Source organism: Globicephala melas, chromosome 5 (genome assembly GCF_963455315.2).
Source record: "Globicephala melas chromosome 5, mGloMel1.2, whole genome shotgun sequence".
In the NCBI taxonomy this organism is placed as follows: domain Eukaryota; kingdom Metazoa; phylum Chordata; class Mammalia; order Artiodactyla; family Delphinidae; genus Globicephala; species Globicephala melas.
In genome coordinates this window covers 52,496,925-52,516,281 of record NC_083318.1, presented here as the reverse complement: position 1 = coordinate 52,516,281, position 19,357 = coordinate 52,496,925, and the positions used below count along the sequence as shown (strand labels likewise).

The 19,357-nt window shown below is 37.4% G+C and overlaps 1 protein-coding gene across 6 annotated transcripts in view; it reads right to left on the bottom strand.

Annotated features, from left to right (window-relative positions):
• The window catches only part of LOC115839923 (recombining binding protein suppressor of hairless), a 231,606-nt gene that overhangs the window by 45,128 nt on the left and 167,121 nt on the right, over positions 1 to 19,357 (bottom strand). The window lies entirely within an intron of this gene.

Here is a 19,357-nt window from a genome sequence, read left to right as displayed (position 1 = left end):
AGCATAGAAGCATTTCAGTTGTTTGGGAGAGGGCAAAGAGAAAAGCATGAGCAAGGATAAGCACAATTTAGGTTGGAATTAGAAATACATACACCATGCAGGTTAAGAGAAAGACTCAGAGTGAGATTAGCTGAATTCAAATCTATGATTTGGTATTGGGTTGGCCAAAAAGTACCTTTGTTTCTTAAGTAAAAATAAAAGACACATTTTTCATTTTCACCAAGAACTTTATTGAACATATTCACTGTTTTGTTCTACTACCTTCTGCCATTTTTCAGGCAACTTCATAATTCCATTTTCCCAAAACTTTTTATCTTTTTGAGCAAAGAACTGTTCCAGGTCCTTTTACAGTCTTCCAAGGAATTGAAATTTTTTCGGTTAAGAGAATTTTGTAAAGACCAAAATAAATGGAAAACCAAAGGTGCAATGTCTGGTGAATACTCGAATGAATCAGAACTTCCCAGCCAAGCTGTAACAGTTTTTGCCTGGTCATCAGAGAAACGTGCAGCCTTGCGTTATCCTGGTGGAAGATTATGCATTTTCTGTTGACTAATTCTGGACGCTTTTTGTTGAGTGTTGCTATCAGCTGGTCTAATTGGGAGCAGTACTTGTTGGAATTAATCGTTTGGTTTTCCGGAAGGAGCTCATAACAGAGGACTCTCTTCCAACCCCACCATTACACGACATCCCCTTCTTTGGATAAAGACTGGCCTTTGGTGTGGTTGGTGGTGGTTCATTTCGCTTGCCCCACGATCTCTTCTGTTCCACATTGTTGTACAGTATCCACTTTTCATCGCTTGTCATAATTTGTTTTAAAAGTGGAACGTTTTCATTACATTTCAGTAGAGAATCGCATGCGGAAATACAGTCAAGAAGGTTTTTATCGTGCTATGTGGAACCCAAACATGAAAGCGATTAACATAACCAAGCTGGTACAAACTATTTTCAGGGCTTGATTCAGATATATTGAGTATGTCTGCTGTCTCCCACGTGGTAGAACATTGATTGTACTCAGTTAATGTCTCGATTTGATTGCTATCAACTTCAACTGGTCTACCTAACCGTGGAGCATCGTCGAGCGAGAAATCTCCAGCACAAAACTATGGAAACCACTTTTGATGTGTTCGATCAATCACAGCACCTTCTCCATACACTGCCCAAATCTTTTTTTGCATTTCAGTTGCATTTTTGCCTTTCTTGAAATAATAAAGCATAATATGCTGAAAATGTTGTTTTTTCTTCCATCTTCAATATTAAAATGGCTAAACAAAAATTGATCAATTTTTTTTTTTTTTTTTTTTTTTTTTGCGGTACGTGAGCTTCTCACTGTCGTGGCCTCTCCCGTTGCGGAGCACAGGCTCCGGACGCGCAGGCTCAGTGGCCATGGCTCACGGGCCCAGTCGCTCCGTGGCATGTGGGATCTTCCCGGATCGGGGCACGAACCCGTGTCCCCTGCATCGGCAGGCGGACTCTCAACCACTGCGCCACCAGGGAAGCCCCAAAATTCACCAATTTTGATAAGTCTTTTTTTAAATGCATGCTGATATGACAGCTGTCACATACAATCTAACAAAACTCTCTCAAATGAAGTTTTAGACAACTAAGCGCTACAAAAGCCATCTTACGGACAAAACTGAACGAACCTTTTGGCCAACCCAATATTTACTTCCTGTGCAGCCCTGAAATTATTTGACTCTCTACACCTCAGTTTCCTTCCTCATCTGTAAAAAGGACACAGCGGTTGTACTGACCTCAAGGAGTTGCTGAAGGGATTAAATGTGGTAATTAACATATAGAAGATACATAGAACAATGCCTGGAATACAGTAAATGACGAATAAATGTTACTAATTATTACTGTTTTTTAGTTATAAATGGTTATGCCAAAATAACTAAAGATATTAAGTGTGATATTAATAAAGATAAGTATAAGAGGAAGAAACAAATCTCTATGTGATGATCTCCTATTTCCTCTGAAATAAGATCTTCTGAAAGACATGGCAGAGGCACACAGCACTTGAAGAAAAATGATCAATAGAATTTTGTTTTCTTTTTAAAGCAGGATTGCAGTTATAGTTTAAGTGACTTGTTCATAATCACAGTTATAGGTTTGTGAAACCTAATTTGACTTAAGATTTCTCTACTATATTTGTCATATTTTACATAATTATTAACTTTGATGACTGAAGTCTTAGAATCCCATGTACTTCCTTTTGTTGAGTAATTTAATGCTATATGACATTGTTTATGAACTCCATTTATAAACAATGGGCATCTGTGACTTTGAATATTTTGGTATTTTAGTTAACTCTAAAATATTGAAAAGTGACTTTAATTGAAATAGCACTAAAAATGAGCAAATAATCCAAGTTTCTGTCAGAAGAATTAATAACAAGTAATTCTCATTGATTTTATCCTATAGGATGTTCAATTTTAAATACAATGATTTAGTAGTAATAAAAGCAAGGCTGCTGAAGACCGTAGTTTTAAAACACTGAACTATTGGCTAATCTATGATGTGAACTCCAATTATGAAGTTAAAGGCTCTACTCCTGAATCTTTTTCCACAGGAAAGATTTTCTTTTGAACCTTTGAGATTGACTAAATGTACCACTGCAGCATATGATTAAAATAAAACTGCCTCACTAGAATATTTTTACAAAAACCAGGAAGTTTAAGACAATCTTTAAATTACTTCTTCACATATGTATTTAAGAGCAGTTATACTTTATAGAAGAAGCAAATTGAGGTGTGGCCAGAATCTAACTAAGGGCTTAAAATGGTGAAAATTTTAGAGAGAGACACAGTTAACAAATGAAATAAAACTTTTCAGTGAGAATCACGATGCCACTAACCCTTCAAACTAGCTAATAACTCCAACCATTAAGCATCCTTTGGGATCTAACACAGAATTGAACATAAGTTTATTACATGGCTAGTAAGAGATCCACTGCACTCAAAATACAAATGCAAATTGTTTCTTGGTGCTGTGAAATGCTTACAAAATTAGATTAACAACTGAATGCTGATTAAAATATGTGTCTACATTCTTTTTTGGAGCTACCCATTAGATGAAGTCAACAATCATATAGCATGCTTGTGCAATATCACTCCTGCCCCAATAAAAAACATGAGCAAGAGAACTCAGCAATTTGCCTGCTAAGCCTAAACAGCATTTCAAAATGATGCAGTGTTCTGTCTAGGTGCTATCCTAAGGCTAGAAAGCTTATAAATGTTAATAAGATTCAACTGGTTCTTCAGTATATAATAAAGCATCTCCAATTGTGTGCAGTCTCAATCCTCTCTTCAATGCATATGCCATCACATTCATATCTATCCCATTAAAAACTAATGGTTGGGGCTTCCCTGGTGGCACAGTGGTTGAGAGTCCGCCTGCCGATGAAGGGGACACGGGTTCATGCCCCGGTCCAGGAAGATCCCACGTGCCGCGGAGTGGCTGGGCCCATGAGCCATGGCCACTGAGCCTGCGCGTCCGGAGCCTTGCTCCGCAACGGGAGAGGCCACAACAGTGAGAGGCCCGCATACCGCAAAAAACAAACAAACAAAAAAAGCTAATGGTTACTGCAAATATCATATGATATTGCTTATATATGGAATCTAAAATAAAAGGGTACAAATGAACTTATTTACAAAACAGAAGTAGAGTCACAGATGTAGAAAACAAACTTATGGTTACCAGGGGATGGGGGGGAGGGATAAACTGGGAGATTGGGATTGACATATACACACTACTATATATATATAAAATAGATAATTAATAAGAACCTGCTGTATAGCACAAGGAACTCTACTCAATACTCTGTAATGGCCTACATGGGAAAAGAATTTTAAAAACAAAACCAAAAAAGAGCAGATATATGTATATGTATAACCGATTCACTCTGCTGTACACCTGAAACTAACACAACACTGTAAATCAACTATACGCCAATAAAAAATTAAAAAAAGAAAACCTAATGGTTACTGTATCTATTAGAATGGGAGAAGGATCAGAAAATGAGGTTTCCGAGAAAATTCATAAAAGTGTTTAGTAGGTTCACAATGCACAATTCTGAAGCTCACAATTGAACTAAATTCTAATTATTCAATAAAATTCATAGGTCTACATATTTAAAACTGTCATTATACCAAGATACTATATGCACCCTATACTTATCAAGATCCATTTTCCTCTACTAATCTGATGTATTGATAGAATATACAAAACTTCAGGAATTATCTACTACAGAAAGAAGGCCCATCTTTAAACATGAGTGACTTAAGAAAATTCATAATGTATATTTACATTATGCAATCAAAATAACCAGTTTTCAGCAGAAATGACAAGTCAGCTAACAATTACTCAGAGACTGATTATGATTTAAAGATTAAGTTCTATCCCGCCCTTTTGCAGTAGGGAATGGTGAGACAGGCCGGTACAAATTTTTTATCTTTACTTGTAATCTATTTTTTGAAATTTTATTTATTTATTTATCTTTGGCTGCTTTGGGTCTTCGTTGCTGCGTGCGGGCTTTCTGTAGTTGCGGCGAGCAGGGGCTACCCTTCATTGTGGTGTGCAGGTCTCTCATTGCAGTGGCTTCTCTTGTTGCGGAGCTCGGGCTCTAGGTGCACGGGCTTCAGTAGTTGTGACTCGTGGGCTCTAAAGCACAGGCTCAGTAGTTGTGGTGCACTGGCTTAGTTGCTCCATGGTACATGGGATTTTCTGGGGCCAGGGCTCGAACCCGTGTGCCCTGCATTGGCAGGTGGATTCTTAACCACGGAGCCACCAGGGAAATCCCTTGTAATCTATTTTTAAAACAAGATATCTATTGACGTGTTGACAACTGAAAACCAGAAATAAATTGGATCAAACAAGTTTAGGCCACTCTTCCGTAAAACACTTTCATAATAGGTGCCCACTATATTTAACAATGCAAAAACAAAAAAATCTAAAACCTTAAGTACCCTAGGAACACCTTTGATTTTATGAAGTACTGACTTAATTCCTCATTGTAACAAAGAATCACTGTTATCCAATTTCTCTTTTTGATATTATAGGTTGTCAATATCTCATTTGCATGAGTAGGTTTCTCAAATTTTTTGCACACTATATAAAGCATAGTTTTGATTAAATGTGATCATCAACCCTGTTATATATTTAAAAGAAAAAAGTTGAAATTCTGGACTTTTTTTAAGTAACAAGCAAAGGTTAGCTTATATAAAGGTGATTACCCTTTTCTTCTATTATGTATGCTTCTCCCTCATATTGGGATTGGTGAACAAAACACAAAAACCTATGTGCTGGATTTCCCTGGTGGTGCAGTGGTTAAGAATCCGCCTGCCAACGCAGGGGACATGGGTTCCAGCCCTGGTCCGGTAAGATCCCATATGCCGCGGAGCAACTAAGCCTGTGTGCCACAACTACTGAGCCTGTGCTCTAGAGCCCGCGAGCCACAACTACTGAGCCCACGTGCCACAACTACTGAAGTCCACGTGCGTAGAGCCTGTGCTCCGCAACAAGAGAAGCCACCGCAACGAGAAGCCCACACACCACAACGAAGAGTAGTCCCCACTCACCACAACTAGAGAAAGGTCGTGCGCAGCAACAAAGACGCAATGCAGCCAAACATAAATTGGGGGAAAAAAAAAAAAATCTATGTGCCATCATTAGTAATGCTCATATAATACTATGGCTCAAGAAAACTTACACTGCCCAAAGTATCTATGTTGTAAGTATAATTTTAGGCTAGCAAACTCATTTGACTTTAATTTCACTAGCTTTCCCTTTCTAAGATAACAATGATCTTTTATTCAAAATAGAAAGAGCTAGGGAGAATATTATTATAGCTAAATCTATTTTCATATACCTGGCAGTGTGAGGATTTTTTTAATTTTGCCATCAATCACTAAACATAGCACTTCCTACCTATAAATAGTATTAAGATTCCCACATATCCTCCAATCCATTTGAATTTTCAAATAAGTAAAAAACCTGCATACACTTTACACACTTCTTTCACTTCTTTTTTGCTCATGGTGGAGATGTAATATTGTTTTCCCCACAACAGATACATTTCCTTCTATATTAACCAATCTGTTAAGGAAGTATATGACTACAAATGTATTGAGGACAAACATGATAATATCAAAACTTCACCATCTTAACACCTTTTCTAGCTAACAGATGACTCACGTGAGAAAAACCAAGTCAAAAATCAAAAGGCGGGGGCTTCCCTGGTGGCGCAGTGGTTGAGAGTCCACCTGCCGATGCAGGGGACATGGGTTCGTGCCCCGGTCCGGGAAGATCCCACATGCCACGGAGCGGCTGGGCCCGTGAGCCAAGGCTACTGAGCCTGCGCGTCCGGAGCCTGTGCTCCGCAACGGGAGAGGCCACAACAGTGAGAGGCCTGCGTACCGCAAAAAAAAAAAAAAAAAAAAAAGGCGGGTGTGGAAGGATAAGAAACAACTTTTTTGAATATAGAACAACTTAGTAATTACACTGCTAGAATACTGTCTAGTAACAATATTAGAACTTCCAAGTTTAAAAACATAGAGCTGGATGGAAAAGCAAGCTCAAGTAATGTGGGAAAAACACCTTTTCTAGCTAACAGATGCTTTACACGAGAAAAACCAAGTCAAAAAGCAAAAGGCAGGTGTGGAAGGATAAGAAAAAACCTTTTTGAATATAGAACAACTTAGTAATTACACTGCTAGACTACTGTCTAGTAACGATATCAGAACTTCCGAGTTTAAAAACATAGAGCTAGATGGAAAAGCAAGCTCAAGTAGTGTGGGAAACTATTCTGCCCTTGGGTGTAGAACTAAAAGTAATTTCCTCTATTTTTTTGTATTTCACAAATTTTTTGCTTCATGCAGAAACGATATTACAATAAATTAACTCAAGACACACTGGTGTGGAATTTGCAGGAAAAATGTAGAAAAGAAAGCATGAACAATTCAAACTCATAATTAAGCCAAACTCTGCACCAAATCTGCTGTAAACAGTATACAGTTCAAAAAAGTACTAGAATTCTTGAAACATGATTCAAGATACTGAAATTAAACAACATTTGATGGGAAAATTAGGAAACCTGATTCATATACTCAAGAATCCATACCTGATCATTCCACCAGGAGAAAGAAACAAATAGGTGATATACACTATCACTATAATCTATGCTAAAATATAATACGAAAAACAAAGCAAGTGGTACTAGGAAGCTGTTTAGTAATTTACTCACAAAAATAGAAGATGCTAGTTAGAAAGGACTACACATAACATACTGTCTTTGTCTCTAGATTCATTCATTCACCTAGTATGTACAAAATACAGGTACTTGGTATACATCAGTGAACAAAAGAAACACAAAATCCATGTCCTTATGGAACTTACATGCTACTAAGACAAATGGACAATGGCATATGTTCAAAGATATTATCTATATAGTTTATAAAACAAAAATGTAAGAAACAACTTAAATATTGTACTTATTGAATATGATTTAAAAGATTAATATTAGACTAATCTAAAAAATATATTTAAAGTAAATATGTAACTTATTTTTACTTCTAAAAGCTTATTCATTCTATACCTATGGCAGAAAACAGCCTACGTATTAAGTCACATAACTTTGAGCAAGACATGTCACCCTTTGTCGCATTTCAACTTCTAGCTTTGAAACTACTCTTACTTTAAGAACCATATTTAATGGCAATAATGCTCAAAACCTGTCAGGGTGTAACTAGTGGTCTTGGATACTGTAACAAAGACAATCAAGGCATGATGTAGTCTCTGAAACCATCACATTTATTAAGCATGTTTCTATTAGAACAAGTATCCTATGGGGTAGACTTCAAAGACATGCCACACTTGCAGTTGACCCCATCAGGTGGAGAACATGCTCCCCTTCTTACTAGTATACTGGGTAGAGAACATTTGAAAAGCACTGCTTCCTTAATTTTTAAAGTCCCTTTATCCTACCTTTTCTTTTTCAATTAAAACCACAACAACAACAAACTTTAACAGTCTGTCAGCAGTTTGTGTAAAGAATCAGGAAGAGTGGAAAGATACAAAGAATGAGTGACTGGGACCATCATTTCCAGCTATTCTCAGCATCTGGCTTTTTAGGTATCTCCAATATTATTATTACCAGGTTAGGGTAAAGATGTCTTTTCTAAAAGCCATACCTGAGGAGGGATTTCCCCCAATTAAATCTGCAACAGCCATAAGCCTCACCACCCAGTTAGCACAACTGAGTTATGAGAACACTGGCATCCATTAACATCACATATAAAGATCTTATATGAAAAGTATATGTCTTAAAACCTATGGCTCAACAAGAGGGAGCAATGAGACACTGAGCAAAGTACTCCAATTTCATGTCAAGAGACTGAATAGGACAAATTGACATCAAATGCCTCCTAACGTGATGCATAAGAGCACAATATTACTTCTGTGATATCACTGACAAAAAAAAACACAGAACTTGAATCTAAACATGAGGAAACATAATATACCTAAATTGTGGAATAGTCAACAAAGTAAGTAGACTATACTTTTCAGAGCATCAAGGTTGTGAAAAACAAGCAAAAAACTGAGAAACTGGCCCAGATTAGAAGGGACTAAAGATACATGATCACTGAATACAACAGACTATCCAGAATCTACTCTGCTATAAAAGGACATTATTTAGACAAGTAACAAAATCTGCATAAAACGGTAGATTAGAAAATAGGATATCAATTTTAATTTCTGGTTTTGACAGCTGTACAGGGGTTCAATAAGAGAATGTCCTTATTTTTTAGAAACACTGTAGTGTTTAGGGAGAAAAGGGCATGATGCCTAATTACCTTCAAAGGGTTCAGGGAAAATAAGTATATATGTGCATGCATGTGTGTGTGTGTGCGTGCATGTGTAGATACACAAAAGGATGATGCAAATGTGGTAAAATGTTAATGACTGACGTATCTGGCTGAACTTCTCTGTAATATTCTTGCAATTCTTCTGTAAACTGAAATTATATCAAAACAAAAAAGGCCACAATCAGAGAAGCACTAATCTCCTGATCAAGTTGCTGGCCTGATCCTAATTGCCACAGAACCTGGTGGTGACAAACCTATCAAAAAACATTCAATGAAGTTGACACATAAGACACTCTATGGCCAGCTTCCTGGCATAGCTCTTATGTTCTTACGACAATCATTTAAGAATTGTTAGGACTTCCCTGGTGGTGCAGTGGTTAAGAGTCCACCTGCCCATGCAGGGGATACGGGTTCAATCCCTGGTCTGGGAAGATCCCACATGCCGCGGAGCAACTAAGGCCGTGCACCACAACTACTGAGCCCACGTGCCAGCCACAACTACTGAAGCCCACGCGCCTAGAGCCTGTGCTCCGCAACAAGAGAAACCACCACAATGAGAAGCGCACTGCAAGGAAGAGTAGCCCCTGCTCGCTGTAACTAGAAAAAGCCCACGTGCAGCAACAAAGACCCAACGCAGCCAAAAATAAATAAATAAGTAAATTTATATTAAAAAAAAAGAATCGTTGCTGTAGATTTAAAGTTTGATAATACCCGTTGTTGACGTACAAGTAGAGAAACAGGAATTCTCATGCACTGATGGGAGTTTAAATTTGTAAAATCTTTTGGGAAGACATTTGGCAGTGTCTATTATAATTCAAGATGTGCATTTCCTTGAATTCCTAGCCATTTCTATTCTGGAAATTTATTATATAGGTACACATAAACTGTGACTATGCAAAAATTTGTATACGAAGATATTCAATAAAACATCATTTGGGGCTGCCCTGGTGGCGCAGTGGTTAAGAATCCACCTGCCAATGCAGAGGACACGGGGTTCGAGCCCTGGTCTGGGAAGATCCCACATGCTGCGGAGCAAATAAGCCCATGCACCACAACTACTGAGCCTGCACTCTAGAGCCCGCAAGCCACAACTACTGAGCCCGCATGCCGCAACGACTGAAGTCCGCGTTCCTAGAGCCCGTGCTCCTCAACAAGAGAAGCCACTGCAAGGAGAAGCCCCTGCACCGCAACAAAGAGTAGCACCGACTCACCGCAACTAGAGAAAGCCTGTGTGCAGCAATGAAGACCCAAAGCAGCCAATTTATTTTAAAAAAGCATCATTTCTATTAACAAAAAATTTTTTAAATCCATGTGTACAATTAGGAATAGACTGCTGGTTACACATAGCACCTCCCAGTCGTGCCCGCCCCCCCCCCCCGCCACACACACACAAGGAGAGAAAAAAGAGAGAAAGAAAAGGGGGGGAAAGCTATCCAATTAGTAGCATTGATCTTTTTCTTCCCCCCACCCCACCCACCCCCGGCCATGCCGTGCGGCATGCGGGATCTTAGTTCCCCGACCAAGGATCGAACCTGTGCACCCTGCAGTGGAAGGAAGGAGTCCTTACCACTGGACCACCAGGGAATTCCGAGTAACATTAATTTTGAATGAGGAAATGAGATCTACATTTTCATCCCCTTTCCCCAAGTGCATATATAAAACAACACACAAATACATACACCCTGCTACGCCCAGTATTAGTGATAATGGTGGGCAGCAGCAAAAATTCCATTTTGCTCTAGAATGTGTTATACAATTTGACAGATGTTTTATTCATTACTAATTAAGTTTGGCTTAGGTAAACAGCAAAATAAAATTTCAGTATCTAGACATCAGTTAAAACCACTCATACACCAAGTCTAGAATACAGATGGCTTAAAATAGAAACAGAGAAAAACATGTAAGTTAAAAATTTACCCCCATGGGGACATATGTATATGTATAACTGATTCACTTTGTTATAAAGCAGAAACTAACACACCATTGTAAAGCTATTATACGCCAATAAAGATGTTAAAAAAAAAATTTACCCCCAAAATGGTCTCAGTAAGCAAATTTCACTAGGGGAAACATTTTAGAAAAAAGTATTCCAGACCCAAATAAAGAACACACCTTTATGGAAAACATACTTCCAAAAAAGGAAAACATAACGCAACATAAAGAATTTTAAAGAGGCTCCAATCTTAACCGTCTGTTTAATTTTTGCTAAGAACTTCTTCAGACACCTCACTTGATCTTATGCACTGCCTTTTAAGACAAGTGTTTAAGAGGTGAGAAGCGTCATCTGATGAGAGCACACACACAGTTTCTCACCAATGCAAGTCATGGGACAGGCAGCCACATATTGCGGTAAGGGCGTGGACTCAGGAGCTAGATTGCTTAAGCTCACATTCCACCTTTAAAGCAAACTAGTGGAAGTTACTTAAACTCTCTGTGTCTCATTTTTCTCAACTGAAAACACAGATGAAAGTATGTCCATGTAGGATTCTTGCAAGAATTTTAAAAGTTCGTAAGTGTACAGCACCAAAAAGAGTTCTAGGCCCTGAGTAAGCACTAGACAAAACACCACTACTGCTTCAAGAGTGGATTACTGAATATTTACCCTAAGAAACATGGTAAAACTGAAATAGGCCCTTCAAAACAAATATACATATATAAAATATACAAAATATTTTAAAATAAAATATACAAAACAAATATACATATATAAAATATACAAAATATTTTCAAATAAAATATACAAAATATACAAAAATACATATAAAGCAATACATATTGCTTTAAAATATATATAATCATACATCTCACAAAGAGATTAATATCCAGAATACATAAAGAACTATAACTCAACAACATCTGATTTACAAATAGGCAAAGGACTTGAAGAGATAAGAAGATATGTATCTCCAAGAAGATATACAAATAGCCTATAAGCACATAAAAGAAGCTCAACGTTACTAATCATTAGGGAAATGCAAATCAAAACCGTAATGATACCACTTCACACCCATCAGGATGCCTATTATCAAAAAAAACAAAAAATAACAAGTGTTGGTGAGGATGTGGGAAAATCTGAACCCTTGTATGTTGCTGGTGGAAATATAAAATGGTGCAGCCACTGTGGAAAGCAGTATGGCAATATCTCCAAAATTAAATGTACAATTACTACATGATCTACCAATTCCACTTCTGGGTATATACCCAAAAGAAGTAAAAGCAGAATTTCAAATAGATACTTGTACACCAATGTTCAGAGCAGCATTATTCACAATAGGCAAAAGGTGGAAATAACCCAAATGCCCACCGATGGATGGACAGATGTGGTATACACATACAATTAAATATTATTCCACCTTAAAAAAAATTCTGACATACGCTACGTACAATATGGATGAACCTTGAATACATTGTGCTAAATAAAATAAGACACACACAAAAGGACAAATATCCTATGATTCCACTTATATGAGGGACCTAGAGTATTCAAATTCAGTAGAATGGTGGTTGCCACGGACTGATGCCAGGGGTGAGGGTAAGGGAGCATGGAGAGTTATTGTCTAATGGGTACAGTTTGGGACGATAAAAAAGTTTTGGAGATGGATGGTGATGGTGGTTGTGCAATAATATGAACGTACTTAATGCAACTGAACTGCACACTTAAAAATGTTTAAAATGGTAAATTTTATGTTTTATATATATTCTGCCGCTCAAGTAGTACATTTAGTTTTGCTTAAACTATGGCTTAGTGAGGGATAATAGCTCAGCTTTGAGGGGTATCCTATGTTACTGCCTGGTTAGGTGGCGGCAGCTGTCCAGTAACTTAGAAAAAAACAAACAAGTGGGTGCCACAACAAACAAAAGAAAACCATGAGGAGTATATGTACATATATAAAAATGGTTTCTACTACCATCAAGGCAAAGATACAAAAGGAAAGAGAGAAATCTGTCCTAGAATCTACACCTCCCAAGGTAGCGCAGCCCAGAAAGCATGCAAACAATCCATCGAAGACTGTTTGGGGCTGAACATCTCCCATGGAAAATGCCAAGTGATCATGGAAAGCAGCTTGTACATGAGATGAAATCACATAGTTTTTGTCATTGCACCCCCCCATTACTTCTCACTCCCACCTCAAATTATAAGCAGTGAAGATCTTTTTTCTCCACAAAACTTCTGCCAAATATGTTAAGGGTGTCAGTTCTCTGAAGTCATTTGAAAATTCTTTGCAGGAAGAAAGAAATCTGATATTAATCAGAAGTTATTAATTTTCTCTCATCTTTTGAAATGCTCTTTCCAATCCTAGTGAGACTTTTAAAAAAAAAGGAAGGAAAAAAAAGCCAATAAAAGTAAATGGGGCTTTTTCCCCCCTTATGCCCTTATCTAAAATGAAATTTAGAAAGCCATAGATAATAACTATCCATAATAGGATTTCTTCACCTGTTCTCCTTGGGTCCTATTCTTGAAAAGGTATGCAACATTTAGTGTGTAGTTCATTTATCTAGGAAGGGATCCAGTTACCTATATGCTAACCACTGTTCAGGACAGGTGTTTGGCACTGAGAGATCAGATCCCCAAGAAGTGACCATCAATGGTTTCTGGTAGGGAAGCTTGACTATAGCAGAAAGGGCCAAAGAGATTTTTAGTGGGGAAGGATATAAGGAAGATGAATAAGTTACATTTCAGGAGACCTCTCAAAGTAAGTTCTTGACTCCATGGAATAAACAAACTATGGAAAAATAGGTGATTTTCAGTTAAAAAAGAAAGCTACTAAGTCAAAAGACTTTGCAATTTTAAAGCTGGGCTCTATATTGATTCCTAACACCCTAGAAATAAAAATTTCCAAGTAACTGTTGAGGAATCAAAGGATTAAACTTGGTAGAGAGAAACCAGGCATTGTACTACTTAGCTCCCATCACACGGAAAGTATGAGTAGAAAAAATATTTCCCTGTAAAAGTTAGGTCCAGTGGACCTCTCTCTAAATTAATTGATTCAGCCTGTGGAATGGAATAGCCTCAGAAGCAACATCATGCAATGAGGTGGTACATGAAGGCCCAAGACTTTTCCTTAATGAAAGTACACCTGAGAATATAGTGATACTGATAAACCATTGACAACAGTTTAAAATACATGCTTGTTGACTTGAGATTATTACTGCACATGTTCAAAAGTAGTAAGAACGCTATACCCCCCCAAATGTGTATACATGGGTACCAAAAGACATCTACAACAATGTCCACAGCATCATCAGACATAATAACCACAATCAGAAACTCAAATGACCACTGTCAAAGGATCAAATAAATTATAGAATAATCATACAATAGAGTGCTATTCAGTAATGAAAGTGAACAAATTATCATTACATATGCAATAATGTTGATTACTAGCAAAACAAGTCAGATTCAAAAAGGTACAAGAATTGTATGGTTCTATTTATATGAAATTCAAAACAAAAAAAGCAAAACTAATCTACTGTACTCACAAGAATACAGGTTACCTTTGAGAGGGAGGTACAGACACTAGGAGGAGCTATAAGAAGGGTCCCTGAAGAGCTAGTAATATTCTGTAACTTCATCTGTGCGATGGTCACCCATGTATATTCACTTTGTGAAAATTTACTTTATTGTACATTTATGATTTGTGTGCTTTGCTTTTCTGTAGGTATATTACTTTAATTGATAAATATATTTCTAGATATATAAATATCTAAGTTTCTTGAATGAATGGATGGTTTTGAAAAAAAGTTCTTTCCTAGACTTTATTCCTATTGTCTTCAAATTGTATTTTAACATCAAAATTTAGAAGCCAGTGATTTCTAGTCCTCGGCTATACCATTCCCGAATGTATGTATTTCATATCAAGAAAGGTTAGTATAAGGGTATAAGTCCTGACAAAATTGGTCTTCTTCTCTCCATCCAAACTGCAGATCAGAATTTACAATCTCCTCTCCTAATTAGTAGGCAAAAAATCAGGATCAACTATGGTCCTCTGTTGGGGCAAACCTATTCCAGAGTAGGCACTTAAAAAAAAAAAAAATCACTAATTATGCAGTGTCACAGAAAAAGGTTGAATGTGTACTAGGATTAGAATCTTCCTATTTGTTAATTTTTAAACTGGCTTCCTATGCCTCCCTCAACTAAAACCAAGATGAAGAAGAAGGATAGAGAGAGTGGCATAATTAATTGTTTTCCTACAGTCTCACTCCTTTGTTCTTTCATTAACATTTAACATATTAAAGTGCCTACTGTATGTTAGGCACTGTAGTAGACACTTGGAATGTACAACAGCAAATAATAAACATGATCCCTATGCAGACAGAATACACTACAACAGCAGGATCAGGCTATGCACTGTGCATGCATATCTCACTTCACACACACACGTCAATCTTATTAAGGTAGGTGCTATTATCCGCATTACAAGATCAGCTTAGAAACCACCTTGCCCAAATTGACACAATGATAAATTTGGTTTAAAATGTAACTAGAGAGATAGCCTCGTCCACCACAGAGCAGATAGCAGAAGCAAGAACTACAATCCTGCAGCCTGTGGAACAAAAACCACATTCACAGAAAGATAGACAAGATGAAAAGGCAGAGGGCTATGTACCAGATGAAGGAAGAAGATAAAACCCCAGAAAAACAACTAAATGAAGTGGAGATAGGAAACCTTCCAGAAAAAGAATTCAGAATAATGATAGTGAAGATGATCCAGGACCTCAGAAAAAGAATGGAGGCAAAGATCGAGAAGATGCAAGAAATGTTTAACAAAGGTCTAGAAGAATTAAAGAACAAACAAACAGAGATGAACAATACAATAACTGAAATGAAAAATACACTAGAAGGAATCAATAGCAGAATAACTGAGGCAGAAGAACGGATAAGTGACCTGGAAGACAGATGGTGGAATTAACTGCTGCAGAACAGAATAAAGAAAAAAGAATTAAAAGAAATAAAGACAGCCTAAGAGACCTCTGGGACATTAAACACAACAACATTCACATTATAGGGGTACAAGAAGGGAAGAGAGAGAGAAAGGACCCGAGAAAATATTTGAAGAGATTATAGTCGAAAACTTCCCTAACATGGGAAAGGAAACAGCCACCCAAGTCCAGGAAGTGCAGACTCCCATACAGGATAAACCCAAGAAGAAACATGCCGAGACACACAGTAATCAAATTGGCAAAAATTAAAGACAAAGAAAAATTATTGAAAGCAGCAAGGGAAAAACGACAAATAACATACAAGGGAACTTCCATAACGTTAACACCTGATTTCTCAGCAGAAACTCTACAAACCAGAAGGGAGTGGCATGACATATTTAAAGTGATGAAAAGGAAGAACCTACAACCAAGATTACTCTACCCGGCAAGGATCTCATTCAGAGCCGATGGAGAAATCAAAAGCTTTACAGACAAGCAAAAGCTAAGAGAATTCAGCACCAACAAACCAGCTCTACAACAAATGCTAAAGGAACTTCTCTAAGTGGGAAACACAAGAGAAGAAAAGGACCTACAAAAACAAACCCAAAACAATTAAGAAAATGGTAATAGGAACATACATATAGATAATTACCTTAAACGTGAATGGATTAAATGCTCCAACCAAAAGACAAAGGCTTGCTGAATGGATACAAAAACAAGACCCATATATATGCTGTCTACAAGAGACCCACTTCAGACCTAGGGACACATACAGACTGAAAGTGAGGGGATGGAAAAATATATTCCATGCAAAAAGAAATCAAAAGAAAGCTGGAGTAGCAATACTCATATCAGATAAAATAGACTTTAAAATAAAGAATGTTACAAGAGACAAGGAAGGACACTACACAATGATCGAGGGATCAATCCAAGAAGAAGATATAACAATTATAAATATATATGCACCCAACATAGGAGCACCTCAACACATAAGGCAACTGCTAACAGCTCTAAAAGAGGAAATGGACAGTAACACAATAGTGGGGGACCATAACACCTCACTTATACCAATGGACAGATCATCCAAACAGAAAATTAATAAGGAAACACAAGCTTTAAATGCAACAACAGACCAGATAGATTTAATTGATATTTATAGAACATTCTATCCAAAAACCACAGATTACACTTTCTTCTCAAGTGCGCACGGAGCATTCTCCAGGAAAGATCACGTCTTGGGTCACAAATCAAGCCTCAGTAAATTTAAGAAAACTGAAATCATATCAAGCGTCTTTTTTGACCACAACACTATGAGATTAGAAATCAATTACAGGGGAAAAAACCGTAAAAAACGCAAACACAAGGAGGCTAAACAATACGTTACTAAATAACTGAAGAAATCCAAGAGGAAATCAAAAAATACCTAGAGACAAATGACAATGAAAACACGACGATCCAAAACCTATGGGATGCAGCAAAAGCAGGTCTAAGAGGGAAGCTTATAGCTATAGAAGCCTACCTCAAGAAACAAGAAAAATCTCAAATAAACAATATAACGTTACACTTAAAGGAACTAGAGAAAGAAGAACAATCAAAACCCAAAGTTAGCAGAAGGAAAGAAATCATAAAGATCAGAGCAGAAATAAATGAAACAGAAACAAAGAAAACAATAGCAAAGATCAATAAAACCAAAAGCTGGTTCTTTGAGAAGATAAACAAAATTGATAAACCATTAGCCAGACTCATCAAGAAAAAGAGGGAGAGGACTCAAATCAATAAAATTAGAAATGAAAGAAGAAATCACAACTGATACTGCATAAATACAAAGGATTTTAAGAGATTACTACAAACAATTATATGCCAATAAAATGGACAACCTGGAAGAAATCAACAAATTCTTAGAAAGGTACAACCTTCCAAGACTGAACGAGGAAGAAAGAGAAAATATGAACAGACCAATCACAAGTAATGAAATTGAAACTGTGATTAGAAATCTTCCAACAGGGCTTCCCTGGTGGCGCAGTGGTTGAGAGTCCACCTGCCGATGCAGGGGACACGGGTTCGTGCCCCAGTCCGGAAGGATCCCCCATGCCGCGGAGCGGCTGGGCCCGTGAGCCATGGCCGCTGAGCCTGCGCGTCCGGAGCCTGTGCTCCGCAACGGGAGAGGCCACAACAGTGAGAGGCCCGCATACCGGAAAAAAAAAAAAAAAAATCTTCCCAACAAACAGAAGTCCAGGAACAGATGGCTTCACAGGTGAATTCTATCAAACATTTAGAGAAGGGCTAACACCCATCCTTCTCAAACTCTTCCAAAAAACTGCAGAGGGAGGAAAACTCCCAACTCAACATAATAAAGGTCATATACGACAAATCCACAGCAAACATCATTCTCAATGGTGAAAAACTGAAAGCATTTCCTCTAAGATCAGGAACAAGACAAGGACGTCCACCCTCGCCACTATTATTCAACACAGTTTTGGAAGTCCTAGCCACGGCAATCAGAGAAGAAAAAGAAATAAAAGGAATACAAATTGGAAAAGGAGAAGTAAAACTGTCACTGATTGCAGATGACATGATACTATACAGAGAATCCTAAAGATGCTACCAGAAAACTACTAGAGCTAATCAATGAATTTGGTAAAGCTGCAGGATACAAAATTAATGCACAGAAATCTCTTGCATTCCTATACACTAATGATGAAAAATCTGAAAGAGAAATGAAGGAAACACTCCCATTTACCATTGCAACAAAAAGAATAAAATACCTAGGAATAAATCTACCTAAGGAGGCAAAAGACCTGTAGGCAGAAAACTATAAGACACTGTTGAAAGAAATGAAAGATGATACCAACAGATGGAGAAATATACCATGTTCTTGGATTGGAAGAATCAATATTGTGAAAATGACTATACTACTCAAAGCAATCTACAGATTCAATGCAATCCCTATCAAATCACCAATGGCATTTTTTACAGAACTAGAACAAAAAATTCTTAAAATTTGTATGGAGACACAAAAGACCCCAAATAGCCAAAGCAGTCTTGAGGGAAAAAAAGGGAGCTGGAGGAATCAGACTCCCTGACATCAGACTATACTACAAAGCTACTGTAATCAAGACAATATGGTACTGGCACAAAAACAAATATAGATCAATGGATCAGGATAGAAAGCCCAGAGATAAATCTATGCACCTATGGTCAACTAATCTATGACAAAGGAGGCAAGGATATATAATGGAGAAAAGACAGTCTCTTCAATAAGTGGTGCTGGGAAAACTGGAGAGCTACATGTAAAAGAATGAAATTAGAACACTCCCTAACACCATACACAAAAACAAACTCAAAATGGATTAGAGACCTAAATGCAAGACCAGACACTATAAAAGTCTTAGAGAAAAACATAGGAAGAACACTCTTTGACTTAAATAACAGCAAGATCTTTTTTGATCCACCTCCTAGAGTAATGGAAATAAAAATAAACAAATGGGACCTAAGGAAACTTAAAAGCTTTTGCAAAGCAAAGGAAACTACAAACAAGACGAAAAGACAACCCTCAGAATGGGAGAAAATATTGG